Source organism: Leopardus geoffroyi, chromosome A1 (assembly GCF_018350155.1).
Source record: "Leopardus geoffroyi isolate Oge1 chromosome A1, O.geoffroyi_Oge1_pat1.0, whole genome shotgun sequence".
Classification (NCBI taxonomy): domain Eukaryota; kingdom Metazoa; phylum Chordata; class Mammalia; order Carnivora; family Felidae; genus Leopardus; species Leopardus geoffroyi.
In genome coordinates, this window is record NC_059326.1 from 84,943,594 (window position 1) to 84,954,350 (window position 10,757).

Consider the following 10,757-nt stretch of genomic DNA (forward strand, 5'->3'; position numbering starts at 1 on the left):
CCCAGACAAACAAAATCCAAAGCATTTCATTACCATTGAACTAGACCTGCAAGTCATTTTAAAAGGGACTTTTTGAGTGGGAAACAAAGACAAAACAACAAAGCCAAGAAAGAAAGAAAGAAAGAAAGAAAGAAAAAAAAGCCTTCAGAAACAACAAAGTTACAGGTAATACAATAGCACTAAATTCATATCTATAAATAATCACTCTGTATGTAAATGAACTAAGTGCTCCAATCAAAAGATACAGGATATCAGAATGTATTAAAAAAAATAGAGACTCGGGGCGCCTGGGTGGCTCAGTTGGTTGAGCGTCCGACTTGGGCTCAGGTCATGATCTCACAGTTCGTGAGTTCGAGCCCCGCGTGGGGCTCTGTGTTAAGCCTGGAGCCTGCTTCAGATTCTGTGTCTCCCTCTCTCTCTGCCCCATCCCCACTCATGCTCTGTCTCTCTCTGTCTTAAAAATAAATAAAACATTAAAAAAAGTAATGACCTGACACTGAATTAGCATTAAAATATATTTAAAAAAAATAGAGACTCATTTATATGCTGCCTACAAGAGACTCACTTTACACCTAAAGATACTTAAAGTCTAAAAGTGATGGGGTGGAGAATGATTTATTTTGCTAATGGGTACAGAAAGTATGGCAATACTTATATTAGACAAAGTAGATTTCAAACCAAGGACAGTAAAAACAGATGAAGAAGAGCACTATATGAAAGACAGAGGACTATACAACAAGAAGATCTAGCAATTGTAAATATTTATGGCCCCAACCTGAACACCCACAACACATAAAACAATTAGTAACAGGTGGAGGAGCCAAGATGGCAGAACAACATGGAAGTTTTTTGTGTGTCTAGCGTCCATGAAATACAACCAGACCAACACTAAACCATCCTTCACACCTAGAAAACTGGAGGATTAACACATTCTACACAACCTGAACCACAGAATTCATCAGGTACACAGCATGGAGAGGTGAATTTGGGGAACAAGAAGCCGCAAAAGTTAGGGAACTGCTTTTGTGGGTGGAGAGAGGACAGAGACTGGGGAGGGGGGTAGAATATGGGAAAAGCACCCCTCCCCAAAAGCAGCTGGAGAGAGAGTGGAAAATTGGAAACAACCACAGCGAATAAACTAAAAAGGAGAAAGTAGGAGAAAGGGGAGGGTTTAAATTCCATTAAGACTGAAAACAAGGGGAGCGCAAAGGCTGCAACTCCACAGTTTGATATCTGGTGGTGCTCTGGTGGGAAAGGTGAATCCCCAGGAACAGAGTGGGGTCTGGGACTTTCTCGGGCCACACGGGAAAAGCTGTTCCACTGCTGTGCAACAATCCACCCCAGTAGGCTAGCAGCGCCATCTAGTGGAGAGCAAAATTATTACACTGAGCCCGCCCAACTGGGCCAACTTGCTCTTCAAGACCACAAGTCTCACCTCTGGACTGGTTTATGGACTATAAAGAGCTACATAGACTGACTTCTAGGGGAAAACAAATCAATATAAGTCTTCAATCTGTTAAGCAGGTATCATCCATTCAATTTTCTTTCTTTTTTTTTCTCTTTTACAATTCTTTTTCTTGAATACAGAAAGATAAAAAAATCATTTTTATTTTCAATTTTTATTAAAAATATTTTCTTTAATTTTTATTACTATATTTTTTACTTTTGTGTAATTTTTTTTCAAATTCTATTTTACTTCCATCATTTTATTTTAGTCTACTACAGTGTATTCACTTTTTCAAATTTCATACGATTTCCTTTTTTTCCTTTTTTTCTTTCTTTACTTTTTTCTCTTTTTCATTTCTATTCTTTTTTCTTAAATACATAAAAAATCATAATTACCTTTAATTTTTATTAAAAATATTTTTCTTTAATTTTTTAGTATATTCTTTACTTTCGTGTATATTTTTTCAAATTCTATTTTACCCCCATCATCTCATTTTAGTCTATTTCAGTGTATTCATTTTTTCAAATTCTCAAACTATTTCCTTTTATTTCCCTCCCAACCCTTTTATTCCCTCTAATCTGTCAAACCACTTTCGTCACCCAGACGAAAACACACCTAGGATCTAGCATCATCTATTCGATTTTTGTTTGTGGGTGTGTTTTTAATTTTTAATTTTAATATTTTAATTTTATGTTTTTTTATTTCAATTTTTCTACCTCATTAATTCATTTTCTCTGGAAGAAAGTTCCTTTTCATCTGAAAGAATGGACAAATTCCTAGAAACATATGCACTACCAAAAGTGAAACAAGAAGAAATAGAAAATTTGAGCAGACCCATAACCAGTAAGGAAACCGAATTAGTAATAAAAAATCTGCCAAAAAACTAGAGTCCAGGGTCAGATGGCTTTCCAGGCGAATTCTATGAAACATTTAAGAAAGAGTTAATACCTATTCTCTTGAAGCTGTTCCAAAAAATAGAAATGGAAGGAAAACTTAAAATTTTTTCTATGAAGCCAACATTACCTTGATTCCAAAACCAGACAGATACCACACTAAAAAAGGAGAACTATAGACCAATTTCCCTGATGAACATGGATGCAAAAATCCTCAACAAGATATTAGCCAACCGAATCCAACAATACATTAAGAAAATTATTCACCACGACCAAGTGGGATTTATACCTGGGATGCAGGGCTGGTTCAATATCCTCAAAACAATGAACGTGATTCACCACATCAATAAAAGAAAGGACAAGAACCATATGATCCTCTCAATAGATGCAAAGAAAGCACTTGACAAAATACACCATCCTTTCTTGAAAAAAAAAAAAAACTCAAGAAAGTAGGGATAGAAGGATCATACCTCCAGATCATTAAAGCCATATATGAAACACACAACGCTAATATTATCCTCAACGGGGAAAAACTGAGAGCTTTCCCCCCAAGGTCAGGAACAAGACAGGGATGTCCACTCTCTCCACTCTTATTCAACACAGTATTGGAAGTCTTAGCCTCTGCAATCAGACAACACAAAGAAATAACAGGCATCCAAATCAACCAGGGGGAGGTCAAATTTTCACTCTTTGCAGATGACATGATACTCTATATGGAAAACGCAAAAACTTCCACCAAAGAACTGCTAGAATTGATTCATGAATTCAGCAAAGTTGCAGGATGTGAAAATCAATGCACATAAATTGGTTGCATTCCTATACACCAATAATGAAGCAACAGGAAGAGAAATCAAGGAATCAGTCCCATTTACAGTTGCACCAAACACCATAAAATACCTAGGAATAAATCTAACCAAAGAGGTGAAAAATCTATACACTGAAAACTATAGAAAACTTATGAAAAAAATTGAAGAAGACACAAAAAGTGAAAAAAAAAAGGTTCCATGCTCCTAGATAGGAAGAACAAATATTGTTAAAATGTTGATATTACCCAAAGCAATCCACATATTCAATGCAATCCCTATCAAAGTAACACCAGCATTCTTCACAGAGCTAGAACAAATAATCCTGAAATTTGTATGGAACCAGAAAAGGCCCCAAATAGCCAAAGCAATCTTGAAAAAGAAAGCCAAAGCAGGAGGCATCACAATCCCAGACTTCAAGCTATACTGCAAAGCTGTAATCATCAAGACAGTATAGTACTGGCACAAAAACAGACACTCAGATCAATGGAAGAGTATAGAGAACCCAGAAATGGACCCACAAACGTATGACCAGCTAATCTTTGACAAAGCAGGAAAGAACATCCAATGGAAGAAAGACAGTCTCTTCAGCAAGTGGTGCTGGGAAAATTGGACAGCGACATGCACAAGAATGAACCTGGACCGCCTTCTTACACCATACACAAAAATAAACTCAAAATGGATGAAAGACCTCAATGTAAGACAGGAAGCCATCAAAATCCTCGAGGAGAAAGCAAGCAAAAACCTCTGATCTTGCCTGCAGCAACTTCTTACTCAACATGTCTCTGGAGGCAAGGGAAACAAAAGCAAAAATAAACTGCTGGGGCCTCATCAAAATAAAAAGCTTCTTCACAGCAAAGGAAACAATCAGCAAAACTAAAAGGTCACAGACCGAATGGGAGAAGATATTTGCAAATGACACATCAGATGAAAGGTTAGTATCCAAAATCTATAAAGAACTGATCAAACTCAACACCCAAAAAACAAATAATCTAGTGAAGAAATGGGCAAAAGACATGAAGAGTCACTTCTCCAAAGAAGATATCCAGATGACCAACTGACACATGAAAAAATGCTCATCACTTGTCATCAGGGAAATACAAATCAAAACCACAATGAGCTATCACCTGACACCTGTCACAATGGCTAACATTAACAACTCAGGAAACAACAGATGTTGGCGAGGATGCGGAGAAAGAGGATCTCTTTTGCATTGTTGGCAGGGATGCAAGCTGGTGCAGCCACTCTGGAAAACAGTATGGAGGTTCTTCAAAAAGCTAAAAAGAGAACTCCCTATGACCCAGCAATTGCACTACTAAGCATTTATCCACGGGATACAGGTGTGCTGTTACGAAGGGACACATGCACCCCCATGTTTATAGCAGCACTATCAACAATAGCCAAAGTATGGAAAGAGCCCAAATGTCCATCAATGGATGAATGGATAAAGAAAATGTGATATATATATATACACATATATATATATATATATGCCATATATATATATGCCATATATATATATGGCATATATATATATATATATATATATGCCATATATATATACACACACATACACAATAGAGTATTACTTGTCAATCAAAAATAATGAAATCTTGCCATTTGCAACTACGTGAATGGAACTGGAGGGTAGTATGCTAAGTGAAATTAGTCAGTCAGAGAAAGACAAAAATCATATGACTTCACTCATATGAGGACTTTAAGAGACAAAACAGATGAACTTAAGGGAAGGGAAACAAATTAATATGAAAACAGGGAGGGGGACAAAACAGAAGAGACTCATAAATATAGAGAACAAACTGATGGTTACTGGAGGGGTTGTGGGAGGGGGGGATGGGCTAAATGGGTATGGGCCACTAAGAAATCTACTCCTGAAATCATTGTTGTACTATATGATAACTAATTTGGATGTAAATTTAAAAGAAATAAAAAAAACCATATAAAAATATAAAATAAAACATAATGTACCAAAATTTACTAGATGCAACTAAAGTAATGTTAAGAGGAGAATTTACGGTGATAATAGATTACATTTAACAAGAATGTCAGAGGAGGGAAGATGGCGGCATAGGAGGACGCTGGGCTCACCACGCGTCCTGCTGATCACTTAGATTCCACCTACACCTGCCTAAATAACCCAGAAAACAGCCAGAGGATTAGCAGAACGGAGTCGCCGGAGCCAAGCGCAGACGAGAGGCCCACGGAAGAGGGTAGGAAGGGCGGCAAGGCGGTGCGCGCTCCACGGACTGGCGGGAGGGAGCCGGGGCGGAGGGGCGGCTCGCCGGCCAAGCAGAGCCCCTGAGTCTGGCGGGCAAAAGCGGAGGGGCCTGACGGACTGTGTTCCGACAACAAGGGCGACTTAGCGTCTGGGAGGTCATAAGTTAACAGCTCTGCTCGGAAAGCGGGAAGGCTGGAGGACAAAGGGAGGGAGAGCTGCTGAGCCCCACGGACAACAGAGCTCAGTTTGGTAGGGAACAAAGGCGCTTGCCAGGGCCATCTCCCCCGCTCATCCCCCAGCCAAAATCCCAAAGAGAACCAGTTCCTACCAGGGAACTTCCTAGCTCACACAAACACCCAACTCTGTCCTTCTGCGGAGGAGCCAAACCTCCGGCATCGGATCTGACTCTCTCCTGCTGCCACAGGGCCCCTCCTGAAGTGGATCACCTAAGGAGAAGCGAGCTAAGCCTGCCCCTCCTGCCCCTGTGCACATTGCCTACCCACCCCAGCTAATACGCCAGATCCCCAGCATCACAAGCCTGGCGGTGTGCAAGTAGCCCAGACGGGCCACACCACCCCACAGTGAATCCCACCCCTAGGAGAGGGGAAGAGAAGGCACACACCAGTCGGACTGTGGCCCCAGTGGTGGGCCGGGGGCAGACATCAGGTCTGACTGTGACTCTGCCCACCAACTCCAGTTATACACCACAGCACAGGGGAAGTGCCCTGCAGGTCCTCACCATGCCAGGGACTATCCAAAATGACCAAGTGGAAGAATTCCCCTCAGAAGAATCTCCAGGAAATAACAACAGCTAATGAGCTGATCAAAAAGGATTTAAATAATATAACAGAAAGTGAATTTAGAATAATAGTCATAAAATTAATCGCTGGGCTTGAAAACAGTATAGAGGACAGCAGAGAATCTCTTGCTACAGAGATCAAGGGACTAAGGAACAGTCACTAGGAGCTGAAAAATGCTTTAAATGAAATGCAAAACAAAATGGAAACCAACACGGCTCGGATTGCAGAGGCAGAGGAGAGAATAGGTGAACTAGAAGAAAAAGTTATGGAAAAAGAGGATGCTGAGAAAAAGAGAGATAAAAAAATCCAGGAGTATGAGGGGAAAATTAGAGAACTAAGTGATACACTAAAAAGAAATAATATACACATAATTGGTATCCCAGAGGAGGAAGAGAGAGGGAAAGGTGCTGAAGGGGTACTTGAAGAAATAATAGCTGAGAACTTCCCTGAACTGGGGAAGGAAAAAGGCATTGAAATCCAAGAGGCACAGAGAACTCCCTTCAGACGTAACTTGAATATCATAGTGAAACTGGCAAAATACAAGGATAAAGAGAAAATTCTGAAAGCAGCAAGGGGTAAACGTGCCCTCACATATAAAGGGAGACCTATAAGACTCGTGACTGATCTCTCTTTTGAAACTTGGCAGGCCAGAAAGAGTTGGCACGAGATTTTCAGTGTGCTAGACAGAAAAAATATGCAGCCGAGAATCCTTTATCCAGCAAGTCTGTCATTTAGAATAGAAGGAGAGATAAAGGTCTTCCCAAACAAACAAAAACTGAAGGAATTTGTCACCACTAAACCAGCCCTACAAGAGATCCTAAGGGGGACCCTGTGAGACAAAGTACCAGAGACAACACTACAAGCATAAAACATACAGACATCACAATGACTCTAAACCCGTATCTTTCTATAATAACACTGAATGTAAATGGATTAAATGCGCCAACCAAAAGACATAGGGTATCAGAATGGATAAAAAAACAAGACCCATCTATTTGCTGTCTACAAGAGACTCATTTTAGACCTGAGGACACCTTTAGATTGAGAGTGAGGGGATGGAGAACTATTTATCATGCTACTGGAAGCCAAAAGAAAGCTGGAGTAGCCATACTTATATCAGACAAACGAGACTTTAAAGTAAAGGCTGTAACAAGAGATGAAGAAGGGCATTATATAATAGTTACAGGGTCTATTCATCAGGAAGAGCTAACAATTACAAATGTCTATGCGCCGAATACTGGAGCCCCCAAATATATAAAACAACTACTCATAAACATAAGCAACCTTATTGATAAGAATGTGGTAATTGCAGGGGACTTTAACACCCCACTTACAGAAATGGATAGATCATCTAGACACACGGTTAATAAAGAAACAAGGACCCTGAATGAGACATTGGATCAGATGGACTTGACAGATATATTTAGAACTCTGCATCCCAAAGCAGAGTGCACATGGAACATTCTCCAAGATAGATCACATGGAACTTCTCGAGTGCACATGGAACATTCTCCAAGATAGATCATATAGTGGGTCACAAAACAGCCCTTCATAAGTTTACCAGAATTGAAATTATACCATGCATACTTTCAGACACAATGCTATGAAGCTTGAAATCAACCACAGAAAAAAGTCTGGAAAACCTCCAAAAGCATGGAGGTTAAAGAACACCCTGCTAACGAATGAGTGGGTCAACCAGGCAATTAGAGAAGAAATTAAAAAATATATGGAAACAAACGAAAATGAAAACGCAACAATCCAAACGCTTTGGGACGCAGCGAAGGCAGTCCTGAGAGGAAAATACATTGCAATCCAGGCCTATCTCAAGAAACAAGAAAAATCCCAAATACAAAATCTAACAGCACACCTAAAGGAAATAAAAGCAGAACATCAAAGACACCCCAAACCCAGCAGAAGAAGAGAAATAATAAAGATCAGAGCAGAAATAAACAATATAGAGTCTAAAAAAACTGTAGAGCAGATCAACGAAACCAAGAGTTGGTTTTTTGAAAAAATAAACAAAATTGACAAACCTCTAGCCAGGCTTCTCAAAAAGAAAAGGGAGATGACCCAAATAGATAAAATCATGAATGAAAATGGAATTATTACAACCAATCCTTCAGAGATACAAACAATGATCAGGGAATACTATGAAAAATTATATGCCAACAAATTGGACAACCTGGAAGAAATGGACAAATTCCTGAACACCCACACTCTTCCAAAACTCAATCAGGAGGAAATAGAAAGCTTGAACAGACCCATAACCAGCGAAGAAATTGAATCGGTTATCAAAAATCTCCCAACAAATAAGAGTCCAGGACCAGGTGGCTTCCCAGGGGAGTTCTACCAGACGTTTAAAGCAGAGATAATACCTATCCTTCTCAAGCTATTCCAAGAAATAGAAAGGGAAGGAAAACTTCCAGACTCATTCTATGAAGCCAGTATTACTTTGATTCCTAAACCAGACACAGACCCAGTAAAAAAAGAGAACTACCGGCCAATATCCCTGATGAATATGGATGCAAAAATTCTCAATAAGATACTAGCAAATCGAATTCAACAGCATATAAAAAGAATTATTCACCATGATCAAGTGGGATTCATTCCTGGGATGCAGGGCTGGTTCGACATTCGCAAATCAATCAACGTGATACATCACATTAACAAAAAAAAAGACAAGAACCATATGATCCTGTCAATCGATGCAGAAAAGGCCTTTGACAAAATCCAGCACCCTTTCTTAATAAAAACCCTTGAGAAAGTCGGGATAGAAGGAACATACTTAAAGATCATAAAAGCCATTTATGAAAAGCCCACAGCTAACATCATCCTCAACGGGGAAAAACTGAGAGCTTTTTCCCTGAGATCAGGAACACAACAGGGATGCCCACTCTCACGGCTGTTGTTTAACATAGTGCTGGAAGTTCTAGCATCAGCAATCAGACAACAAAAGGAAATCAAAGGCGTCAAAATTGGCAAAGATGAAATCAAGCTTTTGCTTTTTGCAGATGATATGATATTATACATGGAAAATCCGATAGACTCCACCAAAAGTCTGCTAGAACTGATACATGAATTCAGCAAAGTAGCAGGATACAAGATCAATGTACAGAAATCAGTTGCATTCTTATACACTAACAATGAAGCAACAGAAAGACAAATAAAGAAACTGATCCCATTCACAATTGCACCAAGAAGCATAAAATACCTAGGCATAAATCTAACCAAAGATGTAAAGGATCTGTATGCTGAAAACTATAGAAAGCTTATGAAGGAAATTGAAGAAGATTTAAAGAAATGGAAAGACATTCTCTGCTCATGGATTGGAAGAATAAATATTGTCAAAATGTCAATACTACCCAAAGCTATCTACACATTCAATGCAATCCCAATCAAAATTGCACCAGCATTCTTCTCAAAACGAGAACAAGCAATCCTAAAATTCATATGGAACCACAAAAGGCCCCGAATAGCCAAAGGAATTTTGAAGAAGAAGACCAAAACAGGAGGCATCACAATCCCAGACTTTAGCCTTTACTACAAAGCTGTCATCATCAAGACAGCATGGTATTGGCACAAAAACAGACACATAGACCAATGGAATAGAATAGAAACCCCAGAACTAGACCCACAAACGTATGGCCAACTCATCTTTGACAAAGCAGGAAAGAACATCCAATGGAAAAAAGACAGCCTCTTTAACAAATGGTGCTGGGAGAACTGGACAACAACATGCAGAAGGTTGAAACTAGACCACTTTCTCACACCATTCACAAAAATAAACTCGAAATGGATAAAGGACCTGAATGTGAGACAGGAAACCATCAAAACCTTAGAGGAGAAAGCAGGAAAAGACCTCTCTGACCTCAGCCGTAGCAATCTCTTACTCGACACATCCCCAAAGGCAAGGGAATTAAAAGCAAAAGTGAATTACTGGGACCTTATGAAGATAAAAAGCTTCTGCACAGCAAAGGAAACAACCAACAAAACTAAAAGGCAACCAACGGAATGGGAAAAGATATTTGCAAATGACATATCGGACAAAGGGCTAGTATCCAAAATCTATAAAGAGCTCACCAAACTCCACACCTGAAAAACATATAACCCAATGAAGAAATGGGCAGAAAACATGAATAGACACTTCTCTAAAGAAGACATCCGGATGGCCAACAGGCACATGAAAAGATGTTCAGCGTCGCTCCTTATCAGGGAAATACAAATCAAAACCACACTCAGGTATCACCTCATGCCAGTCAGAGTGGCCAAAATGAACAAATCAGGAGACTCTAGATGCTGGAGAGGATGTGGAGAAACGGGAACCCTCTTGCACTGTTGGTGGGAATGCAAATTGGTGCAGCCGCTCTGGAAAGCAGTGTGGAGGTTCCTCAGAAAATTAAAAATATACCTACCCTATGACCCAGCAATAGCACTGCTAGGAATTTATCCAAGGGATACAGGAGTACTGATGCATAGGGGCACTTGTACCCCAATGTTCATAGCAGCACTCTCAACAATAGCCAAATTATGGAAAGAGCCTAAATGTCCATCAACTGATGAATGGATAAAGAAATTGTG